At 39.6% G+C, this 13,463-nt stretch overlaps 11 non-coding genes across 11 annotated transcripts; all 11 read left to right on the top strand.

Moving 5' to 3' along the window:
- Nucleotides 1–850: 850 nt before the first annotated feature.
- Nucleotides 851–923, top strand: TRNAR-CCU (transfer RNA arginine (anticodon CCU)). Its single transcript has one exon. It is a non-coding gene; the product is annotated as a tRNA-Arg (tRNA).
- Nucleotides 924–1,567: 644 nt separating this feature from the next.
- TRNAR-UCG (transfer RNA arginine (anticodon UCG)) lies at nucleotides 1,568–1,640 on the top strand. The gene has a single exon. It is a non-coding gene; the product is annotated as a tRNA-Arg (tRNA).
- Nucleotides 1,641–2,446: 806 nt separating this feature from the next.
- Nucleotides 2,447–2,519, top strand: TRNAR-CCU (transfer RNA arginine (anticodon CCU)). The gene has a single exon. It is a non-coding gene; the product is annotated as a tRNA-Arg (tRNA).
- A 644-nt stretch (nucleotides 2,520–3,163) lies between these two features.
- Nucleotides 3,164–3,236, top strand: TRNAR-UCG (transfer RNA arginine (anticodon UCG)). Its single transcript has one exon. It is a non-coding gene; the product is annotated as a tRNA-Arg (tRNA).
- Nucleotides 3,237–4,040: 804 nt separating this feature from the next.
- Nucleotides 4,041–4,113, top strand: TRNAR-CCU (transfer RNA arginine (anticodon CCU)). Its single transcript has one exon. It is a non-coding gene; the product is annotated as a tRNA-Arg (tRNA).
- Nucleotides 4,114–4,757: 644 nt separating this feature from the next.
- Nucleotides 4,758–4,830, top strand: TRNAR-UCG (transfer RNA arginine (anticodon UCG)). The gene has a single exon. It is a non-coding gene; the product is annotated as a tRNA-Arg (tRNA).
- An 803-nt stretch (nucleotides 4,831–5,633) lies between these two features.
- Nucleotides 5,634–5,706, top strand: TRNAR-CCU (transfer RNA arginine (anticodon CCU)). Its single transcript has one exon. It is a non-coding gene; the product is annotated as a tRNA-Arg (tRNA).
- A 644-nt stretch (nucleotides 5,707–6,350) lies between these two features.
- On the top strand, nucleotides 6,351–6,423 carry TRNAR-UCG (transfer RNA arginine (anticodon UCG)). Its single transcript has one exon. It is a non-coding gene; the product is annotated as a tRNA-Arg (tRNA).
- A 3,986-nt stretch (nucleotides 6,424–10,409) lies between these two features.
- On the top strand, nucleotides 10,410–10,482 carry TRNAR-CCU (transfer RNA arginine (anticodon CCU)). Its single transcript has one exon. It is a non-coding gene; the product is annotated as a tRNA-Arg (tRNA).
- Nucleotides 10,483–12,003: 1,521 nt separating this feature from the next.
- TRNAR-CCU (transfer RNA arginine (anticodon CCU)) lies at nucleotides 12,004–12,076 on the top strand. Its single transcript has one exon. It is a non-coding gene; the product is annotated as a tRNA-Arg (tRNA).
- Nucleotides 12,077–12,720: 644 nt separating this feature from the next.
- Nucleotides 12,721–12,793, top strand: TRNAR-UCG (transfer RNA arginine (anticodon UCG)). The gene has a single exon. It is a non-coding gene; the product is annotated as a tRNA-Arg (tRNA).
- The last annotated feature ends 670 nt before the right edge of the window (nucleotides 12,794–13,463 follow it).

The raw sequence follows: 13,463 nt of genomic DNA, 5'->3' as shown, positions 1-13,463 counted from the left end.
ACTGACTTTGGATCAGAAGATTGAGGGTTCGAGTCCCTTCATGGTCGGTTTTTGCCAATGGTCACACAACTCTGATTTCCTTTCAGAATGGAAGCAGGCTCTTCCAATACTCTTATAGCCATCCTGTTCTCATTCCTAATTATTCATGAAGTGGAGTACATACTGCACAGTCATTTAGATTGCATCTTCAGCCTAAAATCTTGTCCATGTTATTGGCATTAAGAAGTGCTTCTATGTACACGCACAGAATATGTAATAGGGTTGCAGAATTTTGACTTGACAGAATGGGTTTTTAGCTTAAGGGTGTGTAGATGAAATGCAAGGTGTGTAAGTATGTGTCCATGGAGTGCTTCAAGTATAAAATCTGTATGATTTGTGCAGTTAAAGTGCTAATTTTGCCTACGAGAAAGAAAAGTACTACAGAAGAATTATAAAGGATTGGCACATTGGCTGCCTTTGCTGATGACACAGTTGGCTAATTTGCAAAGCATTGGTATATTAAGTTGCAGAGTGTGGTTGAACTTGGTTAGTAGACTTGGTGCCTGTTTCTTTGCCCTGCTGAAGACAAGGACGGCTTGATACCACTGTCAAAGCCCAGTTTATTGAGAAAAGCATCCAGGAAAGAAGAAGTGTTGAGTCGAAAGTGGTTCTCCTCCAATTTCTCTCCACTTGCTCGAAATGCAGAGCCTCCATTATAGCACAGAACAGAGTGTTAAAGTTGGGCATGGAAGAGGATGAAAATGGGAAGTTTACTTATGGAGAGAACTGAGAAATCTCCTGTGTGCAGACACCAGTGTTTGACTGTTGAATACATTTAAATAATGCCTCTAGACTGCAAGTGGTTATCTGTGCCTCAGTGGCCTAATGGATAAGGCACTGGCCTCCTAAGCCAGGGATTGTGGGTTCGAGTCCCATCTGAGGTGAAAACCAATATCCACTCTTACTTTTCCAGAAAAATTGATATATTTATTACATGCTTCCGCTCAAAAGCTTATGAGGTATTAGGAACTTTGAAATGGTACCATTTTACTTCTGTACTCTTCAGCGTCATGTTGGTGTTCTGAAACTACAAAGTAGATTTTTTAACACCTATCTTTGTCGGATACAACTTTGACCCGTCAGAAGATATTACTTTGGAAAAAATGATTTGAATTGGATTGGTGTAACTGTTGTTTCTAGAGGTGGTGACAGGCTTTCAGCTACTTGAATAGGGTAAGTCAGGATTCATGAAACGTATACAACCTTTGAGCGTGTGTAAATTGGCATATCCAGAAAGGAGCAGTTTGTACTACTGTCAAAACAGTTTCTCTCCACTTCTGGAAATATCCAGAGCTATGTAAAGCATACAACTGAGCTTTAATCTCATGAAGAAAGAGGTTTAAATGCAAAAAAGAAAACAAAAGCTTATCGTACTGGTGACATTCTCATTATATAGATTCCAAAAGAGTGCTTTAATTGAAAGGAGCTGAAAAAACACAATGGGATGTAAACCTAAATAACTATCAATATCATATTTCCCATCCTTGCATACCACCTACATTATAAAAATAAGCACAGTAGGACATATGACCGCGTGGCCTAATGGATAAGGTGTCTGACTTCGAATCAGAAGATTGAGGGTTCGAGTCCCTTCGTGGTCGGTTTTTGCAAAAGTGGTCACACAACTCAGCTTTCCATTCAGAATGGAAGCAGGCTCTTCCAATACTCTTATAGCCATCATGTTCTCATTCCTAATTATTCATGAAGTGGAGTACATACTGCACAGTCATTTAGATTGCATCTTCAGCCTAAAATCTTGTCCATGTTAGTGGCATTAAGAAGTGCTTCTATGTACACGCACTGAATATGTAATAGGGTTGCAGAATTTTGACTTGACAGAATGGGTTTTTAGCTTAAGGGTGTGTAGATGAAATGCAAGGTGTGTAAGTATGTGTTCATGGAGTGCTTCAAGTGTAAAAATCTGTATGATTTGTGCAGTTAAAGTGCTAATTTTGCCTACGAGAAAGAAAAGTACTACAGAAGAATTATAAAGGATTGGCACATTGGCTGCCTTTGCTGATGACACAGTTGGCTAATTTGCAAAGCATTGGTATATTAAGTTGCAGAGTGTGGTTGAACTTGGTTAGTAGACTTGGTGCCTGTTTCTTTGCCCTGCTGAAGACAAGGACGGCTTGATACCACTGTCAAAGCCCAGTTTATTGAGAAAAGCATCCAGGAAAGAAGAAGTGTTGAGTCGAAAGTGGTTCTCCTCCAATTTCTCTCCACTTGCTCGAAATGCAGAGCCTCCATTATAGCACAGAACAGAGTGTTAAAGTTGGGCATGGAAGAGGATGAAAATGGGAAGTTTACTTATGGAGAGAACTGAGAAATGTCCTGTGTGCAGACACCAGTGTTTGACTGTTGAATACATTTAAATAATGCCTCTAGACCGCAAGTGGTTATCTGTGCCTCAGTGGCCTAATGGATAAGGCACTGGCCTCCTAAGCCAGGGATTGTGGGTTTGAGTCCCATCTGAGGTGAAAACCAATATCCACTCTTACTTTTCCAGAAAAATTGATATATTTATTACATGCTTCCGCTCAAAAGCTTATGAGGTATTAGGAACTTTGAAATGGTACCATTTTACTTCTGTACTCTTCAGCGTCATGTTGGTGTTCTGAAACTACAAAGTAGATTTTTAAACACCTATCTTTGTCGGATACAACTTTGACCCGTCAGAAGATATTACTTTGGAAAAAATGATTTGAATTGGATTGGTGTAACTGTTGTTTCTAGAGGTGGTGACAGGCTTTCAGCTACTTGAATAGGGTAAGTCAGGATTCATGAAACGTATACAACCTTTGAGCGTGTGTAAATTGGCATATCCAGAAAGGAGCAGTTTGTACTACTGTCAAAACAGTTTCTCTCCACTTCTGGAAATATCCAGAGCTATGTAAAGCATACAACTGAGCTTTAATCTCATGAAGAAAGAGGTTTAAATGCAAAAAAGAAAACAAAAGCTTATCGTACTGGTGACATTCTCATTATATAGATTCCAAAAGAGTGCTTTAATTGAAAGGAGCTGAAAAAACACAATGGGATGTAAACCTAAATAACTATCAATATCATATTTCCCATCCTTGCATACCACCTACATTATAAAAATAAGCACAGTAGGACATATGACCGCGTGGCCTAATGGATAAGGTGTCTGACTTCGGATCAGAAGATTGAGGGTTCGAGTCCCTTCGTGGTCGGTTTTTGCCAATGGTCACACAACTCAGCTTTCCATTCAGAATGGAAGCAGGCTCTTCCAATACTCTTATAGCCATCATGTTCTCATTCCTAATTATTCATGAAGTGGAGTACATACTGCACAGTCATTTAGATTGCATCTTCAGCCTAAAATCTTGTCCATGTTAGTGGCATTAAGAAGTGCTTCTATGTACACGCACTGAATATGTAATAGGGTTGCAGAATTTTGACTTGACAGAATGGGTTTTTAGCTTAAGGGTGTGTAGATGAAATGCAAGGTGTGTAAGTATGTGTTCATGGAGTGCTTCAAGTGTAAAAATCTGTATGATTTGTGCAGTTAAAGTGCTAATTTTGCCTACGAGAAAGAAAAGTACTACAGAAGAATTATAAAGGTTTTGCACATTGGCTGCCTTTGCTGATGACACAGTTGGCTAATTTGTAAAGCATTGGTCTATTAAGTTGCAGAGTGTGGTTGAACTTGGTTAGCAGACTTGGTGCCTGTTTCTGTGTCCTGCTGAAGACAAGGACGGCTTGATACCACTGTCAAAGCCCAGTTTATTGAGAAAAGCATCCAGGAAAGAAGAAGTGTTGAGTCGAAAGTGGTTCTCCTCCAATTTCTCTCCACTTGCGCGAAATGCAGAGCCTCCATTATAGCACAGAACAGAGTGTTAAAGTCGGGCATGGAAGAGGATGAAAATGGGAAGTTTACTTATGGAGAGAACTGAGAAATGTCCTGTGTGCAGACACCAGTGTTTGACGATTGAATACATTTAAATAATGCCTCTAGACTGCAAGTGTTCATCTGTGCCTCAGTGGCCTAATGGATAAGGCACTGGCCCCCTAAGCCAGGGATTGTGGGTTCGAATCCCATCTGAGGTGAAAACCAATATCCACTATTACTTTTCTAGAAAAATTTATATATTTAATACATGCTTCCGCTCAGAAGCTTATGAGGTATTAGGAACTTTGAAATGGTACCATTTTACTTCTGTACTCTCCGGACTCATGTTGGTGTTCTGAAACTACAAAGTAGATTTTTAAACACCTATCTTTGTCAGATGCAACTTTGACCCGGCAGAAGATATTCCTTTGGAAAAAATGATTTGAATCGGATTGGTGTAACTGTTGTTTCTAGAGGTGGTGACAGGCTTTCAGCCACTTGAATAGGGCAAGGCAGGATTCATGAAACGTATACAACCTTTGAGCGTGTGTAAATTGGCATATCCAGAAAGGAGCAGTTTGTACTACTGTCAAAACAGTTTCTCTCCACTTCTGGAAATATCCAGAGCTATGTAAAGCATACAACTGAGCTTTAATCTCATAAAGAAAGAGGTTTAAATGCAAAAAAGAAAACAAAAGCTTATCGTACTGGTGACATTTTCATTATATAGATTCCAAAAGAGTGCTTTAATTGAAAGGAGCTGAAAACACGCAATGGGATGTAAACCTAAATAACTATCAATATCATATTTCCCATCCTTGCATACCACCTACATTATAAAAATCAGCACAGCAGGACATATGACCGCGTGGCCTAATGGATAAGGTGTCTGACTTCGGATCAGAAGATTGAGGGTTCGAGTCCCTTCGTGGTCGGTTTTTGTCAATGGTCACACAACTCAGCTTTCCATTCAGAATGGAAGCAGGCTCTTCCAATACTCTTATAGCCATCATGTTCTCATTCCTAATTATTCATGAAGTGGAGTACATACTGCACAGTCATTTAGATTGCATCTTCAGCCTAAAATCTTGTCCATGTTAGTGGCATTAAGAAGTGCTTCTATGTACACGCACTGAATATGTAATAGGGTTGCAGAATTTTGACTTGACAGAATGGGTTTTTAGCTTAAGGGTGTGTAGATGAAATGCAAGGTGTGTAAGTATGTGTTCCGGGAGTGCTTCAAGTATAAAAATCTGTATGATTGTGCAGTTAAAGTGCTAATTTTGCCTACGAGAAAGAAAAGTACTACAGAAGAATTATAAAGGTTTTGCACATTGGCTGCCTTTGCTGATGACACAGTTGGCTAATTTGTAAAGCATTGGTCTATTAAGTTGCAGAGTGTGGTTGAACTTGGTTAGCAGACTTGGTGCCTGTTTCTGTGTCCTGCTGAAGACAAGGACGGCTTGATACCACTGTCAAAGCCCAGTTTATTGAGAAAAGCATCCAGGAAAGAAGAAGTGTTGAGTCGAAAGTGGTTCTCCTCCAATTTCTCTCCACTTGCGCGAAATGCAGAGCCTCCATTATAGCACAGAACAGAGTGTTAAAGTCGGGGATGGAAGAGGATGAAAATGGGAAGTTTACTTATGGAGAGAACTGAGAAATGTCCTGTGTGCAGACACCAGTGTTTGACAATTGAATACATTTAAATAATGCCTCTAGACTACAAGTGTTCATCTGTGCCTCAGTGGCCTAATGGATAAGGCACTGGCCTCCTAAGCCAGGGATTGTGGGTTCGAGTCCCATCTGAGGTGAAAACCAATATCCACTATTACTTTTCTAGAAAAATTTATATATTTATTACATGCTTGCGCTCAGAAGCTTATGAGGTATTAGGAACTTTGAAATGGTACCATTTTACTTCTGTACTCTCCGGACTCATGTTGGTGTTCTGAAACTACAAAGTAGATTTTTAAACACCTATCTTTGTCAGCTGCAACTTTGACCCGGCAGAAGATATTCCTTTGGAAAAAATGATTTGAATTGGATTGGTGTAACTGTTGTTTCTAGAGGTGGTGACAGGCTTTCAGCTACTTGAATAGGGCAAGGCAGGATTCATGAAACGAATACAACCTTTGAGCGTGTGTAAATTGGCATATCCAGAAAGGAGCAGTTTGTACTACTGTCAAAACAGTTTCTCTCCACTTCTGGAAATATCCAGAGCTATGTAAAGCATACAACTGAGCTTTAATCTCATGAAGAAAGAGGTTTAAATGCAAAAAAGAAAACAAAAGCTTATCGTACTGGTGACATTCTCATTATATAGATTCCAAAAGAGTGCTTTAATTGAAAGGAGCTGAAAAAACACAATGGGATGTAAACCTAAATAACTATCAATATCATATTTCCCATCCTTGCATACCACCTACATTATAAAAATAAGCACAGCAGAACATATGACCGCGTGGCCTAATGGATAAGGTGTCTGACTTCGGATCAGAAGGTTGAGGGTTCGAGTCCCTTCGTGGTCGCTTTTTGCCAATGGACACACAACTCAGCTTTCCGTTCAGAATGGAAGCAGGCTCTTCCAATACTCTTATAGCCATCATGTTCTCATTCCTAATTATTCATGAAGTGGAGTACATACTGCACAGTCATTTAGATTTCATCTTCAGCCTAAAATCTTGTCCATGTTAGTGGCATTAAGAAGTGCTTCTATGTACACGCACTGAATATGTAATAGGGTTGCAGAATTTTGACTTGACCGAATGGGTTTTTAGCTTAAGGGTGTGTAGATGAAATGCAAGGTGTGTAAGTATGTGTTCATGGAGTGCTTCAAGTGTAAAAATCTGTATGGTTTGTGCAGTTAAAGTGCTAATTTTGCCTACGAGAAAGAAAAGTACTACAGAAGAATTATAAAGGATTGGCACATTGGCTGCCTTTGCTGATGACACAGTTGGCTAATTTGTAAAGCATTGGTCTATTAAGTTGCAGAGTGTGGTTGAACTTGGTTAGGAGACTTGGTGCCTGTTTCTGTATCCTGCTGAAGACAAGGACGGCTTGATACCACTGTCAAAGCCCAGTTTATTGAGAAAAGCATCCAGGAAAGAAGAAGTGTTGAGTCGAAAGTGGTTCTCCTCCAATTTCTCTCCACTTGCTCGAAATGCAGAGCCTCCATTATAGCACAGAACAGAGTGTTAAAGTCGGGGATGGAAGAGGATGAAAATGGGAAGTTTACTTATGGAGAGAACTGAGAAATGTCCTGTGTGCAGACACCAGTGTTTGACAATTGAATACATTTGAATTATGCCTCTAGACTGCAAGTGTTCATCTGTGCCTCAGTGGTGTTGGATAAGGCACTGGCCTCCTAAGCCAGGGATTGTGGGTTCGAGTCCCATCTGAGGTGAAAACCAATATCCACTCTTACTTTTCCAGAAAAATTGATATATATATTACATGCTTCCGCTCAGAAGCTTATGTGGTATTAGGAACTTTGAAATGGTACCATTTTACTTCTGTACTCTTCAGAGTCATGTTGGTGTTCTGAAACTACAAAGTAGATTTTAAACACCTATCTTTGTCAGATGCAACTTTGACCCGGCAGAAGATATTCCTTTGGAAAAAATGATTTGAATTGGATTGGTGTAACTGTTGTTTCTAGAGGTGGTGACAGGCTTTCAGCTACTTGAATAGGGCAAGTCAGGATTCATGAAACGTATACAACCTTTGAGCGTGTGTAAATTGGCATATCCAGAAAGGAGCAGTTTTTACTACTGTCAAAACAGTTTCTCTCCACCTCTAGAAATATCCAGAGCTATGTAAAGCGTACAACTGAGCTTTATTCTCATGAAGAAAGAGGTTTAAATGCAAAAAAGAAAACAAAAGCTTATCGTACTGGTGACATTTTCATTATATAGATTCCAAAAGAGTGCTTTAATTGAAAGGAGCTGAAAACACACAATGGGATGTAAACCTAAATAACTATCAATATCATATTTCCCATCCTTGCATACCACCTACATTATAAAAATAAGTACAGCAGAACATATGACCGCGTGGCCTAATGGATAAGGCGTCTGACTTCAGATCAGAAGATTGAAGGTTTGAGTCCCTTCGTGGTCGGTTTTTGCCAATAGTCACACAAGTCAGATTTCCATTCAGAATGGAAGCAGACTCTTCCAATACTATTATAGCCATCATGTTCTCATTCCTAATTATTCATGAAGTGGAGTACATACTGCACAGTCATTTAGATTGCATCTTCAGCCTAAAATCTTGTTCATGTTAGTGGCATTAAGAAGTGCTTCTATGTACACGCACGGAATATGTAATAGGGTTGCAGAATTTTGACTTGACAGAATGGGTTTTTAGCTTAAGGGTGTGTAGATGAAATGCAAGGTGTGTAAGTATGTGTTCATGGAGTGCTTCAAGTGTAAAATCTGTATGATTTGTGCAGTTAAATGCTAATTTTGCCTACGAGAAAGAGAAGTACTACAGAAGAATTATAAAGGATTGGCACATTGGCTGCCTTTGCTGATGACACAGTTGGCTAATTTGTGAAGCATTGGTCTATTAAGTTGCAGAGAGTGGTTGAACTTGGTTAGGAGACTTGGTGCCTGTTTCTGTGTCCTGCTGAAGACAAGGACGGCTTGATACCACTGTCAAAGCCCAGTTTATTGAGAAAAGCATCCAGGAAAGAAGAAGTATTGAGTCGAAAGTGGTTCTCCTCCAATTTCTCTCCACTTGCGCGAAATGCAGAGCCTCCATTATAGCACAGAACAGAGTGTTAAAGTCGGGGATGGAAGAGGATGAAAATGGGAAGTTTACTTATGGAGAGAACTGAGAAATGTCCTGTGTGCAGACACCAGTGTTTGACGATTGAATACATTTAAATAATGCCTCTAGACTGCAAATGTTTATCTGTGCCTCAGTGGCCTAATGGATAAGGCACTGGCCTCCTAAGCCAGGGCTTGTGGGTTCGAGTCCCATCTGAGTTGAAAACCAATATCCACTCTTACTTTTCCAGAAAAATTGATATATTTATTACATGCTTCCGCTCAGAAGCTTATGTGGTATTAGGAACTTTGAAATGGTACCATTTTACTTCTGTACTCTTCAGAGTCATGTTGGTGTTCTGAAACTACAAAGTAGATTTTTAAACACCTATCTTTGTCAGATGCAACTTTGACCCGGCAGAAGATATTCCTTTGGAAAAAATGATTTGAATTGGATTGGTGTAACTGTTGTTTCTAGAGGTGGTGACAGGCTTTCAGCTACTTGAATAGGGCAAGTCAGGATTCATGAAACGTATACAACATTTGAGCGTGTGTAAATTGGCATATCCAGAAAGGAGCAGTTTTTACTACTGTCAAAACAGTTTCTCTCCACTTCTAGAAATATCCAGAGCTATGTAAAGCATACAACTGAGCTTTATTCTCATGAAGAAAGAGGTTTAAATGCAAAAAAGAAAACAAAAGCTTATCGTACTGGTGACATTCTCATTATATAGATTCCAAAAGAGTGCTTTAATTGAAAGGAGCTGAAAAAACACAATGGGATGTAAACCTAAATAACTATCAATATCATATTTCCCATCCTTGCATACCACCTACATTATAAAAATAAGCACAGCAAGACATATGACCGCGTGGCCTAATGGATAAGGCGTCTGACTTCGGATCAGAAGATTGAGGGTTGGAGTCCCTTTGTGGTCGGTTTTTGCCAATGGTCACACAAATCAGCTTTCCGTTCAGAATGGAAGCAGGCTCTTCCAATACTCTTATAGCCATCATGTTCTCATTCCTAATTATTCATGAAGTGGAGTACATACTGCACAGTCATTTAGATTGCATCTTCAGCCTAAAATCTTGTCCATGTTAGTGGCATTAAGAAGTGCTTCTATGTACATGCACTGAATATGTAATAGGGTTGCAGAATTTTGACTTGACAGAATGGGTTTTTAGCTTAAGGGTGTGTAGATGAAATGCAAGGTGTGTAAGTATGTGTCCATGGAGTGCTTCAAGTATAAAATCTGTATGATTTGTGCAGTTAAAGTGCTAATTTTGCCTACGAGAAAGAAATGTACTACAGAAGAATTATAAAGGATTGGCACATTGGCTGCCTTTGCTGATGACACAGTTGGCTAATTTGCAAAGCATTGGTATATTAAGTTGCAGAGTGTGGTTGAACTTGGTTAGGAGACTTGGTGCCTGTTTCTTTGTCCTGCTGAAGACAAGGACGGCTTGATACCACTGTCAAAGCCCAGTTTATTGAGAAAAGCATCCAGGAAAGAAGAAGTGTTGAGTCGAAAGTGGTTCTCCTCCAATTTCTCTCCACTTGCTCGAAATGCAGAGCCTCCATTATAGCACAGAACAGAGTGTTAAAGTTGGGCATGGAAGAGGATGAAAATGGGAAGTTTACTTATGGAGAGAACTGAGAAATGTCCTGTGTGCAGACACCAGTGTTTGACGATTGAATACATTTAAATAATGCCTCTAGACTGCAAGTGTTTATCTGTGCCTCAATGGTCGAATGGATAAGGCACTGGCCTCCTAAGCCAGGGATTGTGGGTTCGAGTCCCATCTGAGGTGAAAACCAATATCCACTCTTACTTTTCCAGAAAAATTGATATATTTATTACATGCTTCCGCTCAGAAGCTTATGAGGTAGTAGGAACTTTGAAATGGTACCATTTTACTTCTGTACTCTTCAGCGTCATGTTGGTGTTCTGAAACTACAAAGTAGATTTTTAAACACCTATCTTTGTCGGATACAACTTTGACCCATCAGAAGATATTCCTTTGGAAAAAATGATTTGAATTGGATTGGTGTATCTGTTGTTTCTAGAGGTGGTGACAGGCTTTCAGCTACTTGAATAGGGCAAGTCAGGATTCATGAAACGTATACAACCATTGAGCGTGTGTAAATTGGCATATCCAGAAAGGAGCAGTTTGTACTACTGTCAAAACAGTTTCTCTCCACTTCTGGAAATATCCAGAGCTATGTAAAGCATACAACTGAGCTTTAATCTCATGAAGAAAGAGGTTTAAATGCAAAAAAGAAAACAAAAGCTTATCGTACTGGTGACATTCTCATTATATAGATTCCAAAAGAGTGCTTTAATTGAAAGGAGCTGAAAAAACACAATGGGATGTAAACCTAAATAACTATCAATATCATATTTCCCATCCTTGCATACCACCTACATTATAAAAATAAGCACAGCAGGACATATGACGGTGTGGCCTAATGGATAAGGTGTCTGACTTCGGATTAGAAGATTGAGGGTTCGAGTCCCTTCGTGGTCGGTTTTTGCCAATGGTCACACAACTCAGCTTTCCATTCAGAATGGAAGCAGGCTCTTCCAATACTCTTATAGCCATCATGTTCTCATTCCTAATTATTCATGAAGTGGAGTACATACTGCACAGTCATTTAGATTGCATCTTCAGCCTAAAATCTTGTCCATGTTAGTGGCATTAAGAAGTGCTTCTATGTACACGCACTGAATTTTTAATAGGGTTGCAGAATTTTGACTTGACAGAATGGGTTTTTAGCTTAAGGGTTCGTAGATGAAATGCAAGGTGTGTAAGTATGTGTTCATGGAGTGGTTCAAGTGTAAAAATCTGTATGATTTGTGCAGTTAAAGTGCTAATTTTGCCTACGAGAAAGAAAAGTACTACAGAAGAATTATAAAGGTTTTGCACATTGGCTGCCTTTGCTGAGGACACAGTTGGCTAATTTGTAAAGCATTGGTCTATTAAGTTGCAGAGTGTGGTTGAACTTGGTTAGCAGACTTGGTGCCTGTTTCTGTGTCCTGCTGAAGACAAGGACGGCTTGATACCACTGTCAAAGCCCAGTTTATTGAGAAAAGCATCCAGGAAAGAAGAAGTGTTGAGTCGAAAGTGGTTCTCCTCCAATTTCTCTCCACTTGCGCGAAATGCAGAGCCTCCATTATAGCACAGAACAGAGTGTTAAAGTCGGGGATGGAAGAGGATGAAAATGGGAAGTTTACTTATGGAGAGAACTGAGAAATGTCCTGTGTGCAGAAACCAGTGTTTGACGATTGAATACATTTAAATAATGCCTCTAGACTGCTAGTGTTCATCTGTGCCTCAGTGGCCTAATGGATAAGGCACTGGCCTCCTAAGCCAGGGATTGTGGGTTCGAGTCCCATCTGAGGTAAAAACCAATATCCAGTATTACCTTTCTTGAAAAATTTATATATTTATTACATGCTGCCGCTCAGAAGCTTATGAGGTATTAGGAACTTTGAAATGGTACCATTTTACTTCTGTACTCTCCGGACTCATGTTGGTGTTCTGAAACTACAAAGTAGATTTTTAAACACCTATCTTTGTCAGATGCAACTTTGACCCGGCAGAAGATATTCCTTTGGAAAAAATAATTTGAATTGGATTGGTGTAACTGTTGTTTCTAGAGGTGGTGACAGGCTTTCAGCTACTTGAATAGGGCAAGGCAGGATTCATGAAACACATACAACCTTTGAGCGTGTGTAAATTGGCATATCCAGAAAGGAGCAGTTTGTACTACTGTCAAAACAGTTTCTCTCCACTTCTGGAAATATCCAGAGCTATGTAAAGCATACAACTGAGCTTTAATCTCATGAAGAAAGAGGTTTAAATGCAAAAAAGAAAACAAAAGCTTATCGTACTGGTGACATTCTCATTATATAGATTCCAAAAGAGTGCTTTAATTGAAAGGAGCTGAAAAAACACAATGGGATGTAAACCTAAATAACTATCAATATCATATTTCCCATCCTTGCATACCACCTACATTATAAAAATAAGCACAGTAGGACATATGACCGCGTGGCCTAATGGATAAGGTGTCTGACTTCGGATCAGAAGATTGAGGGTTCGAGTCCCTTCGTGGTTGGTTTTTGCCAATGGTCACACAACTCAGCTTTCCATTCAGAATGGAAGCAGGCTCTTCCAATACTCTTATAGCCATCATGTTCTCATTCCTAATTATTCATGAAGTGGAGTACATACTGCACAGTCATTTAGATTGCATCTTCAGCCTAAAATCTTGTCCATGTTAGTGGCATTAAGAAGTGCTTCTATATACACGCACTGAATATGTAATAGGGTTGCAGAATTTTGACTTGACAGAATGGGTTTTTAGCTTAAGGGTGTGTAGATGAAATGCAAGGTGTGTAAGTATGTGTTCATGGAGTGCTTCAAGTGTAAAAATCTGTATGATTTGTGCAGTTAAAGTGCTAATTTTGCCTACGAGAAAGAAAAGTACTACAGAAGAATTATAAAGGTTTTGCACATTTGCTGCCTTTGCTGATGACACAGTTGGCTAATTTGTAAAGCATTGGTCTATTAAGTTGCAGAGTGTGGTTGAACTTGGTTAGCAGACTTGGTGCCTGTTTCTGTGTCCTGCTGAAGACAAGGACGGCTTGATACCACTGTCAAAGCCCAGTTTATTGAGAAAAGCATCCAGGAAAGAAGAAGTGTTGAGTCGAAAGTGGTTCTCCTCCAATTTCTCTCCACTTGCGCGAAATGCAGAGCCTCCATTATAGCACAGAACAGAGTGTTAA

The sequence above is a fragment of the Lissotriton vulgaris genome, chromosome 5 (genome assembly GCF_964263255.1).
Source record: "Lissotriton vulgaris chromosome 5, aLisVul1.2, whole genome shotgun sequence".
NCBI classification, from domain to species: domain Eukaryota; kingdom Metazoa; phylum Chordata; class Amphibia; order Caudata; family Salamandridae; genus Lissotriton; species Lissotriton vulgaris.
Note: the sequence above shows the minus strand (reverse complement) of the source record. Positions and strands in the feature narration are given on the sequence as shown.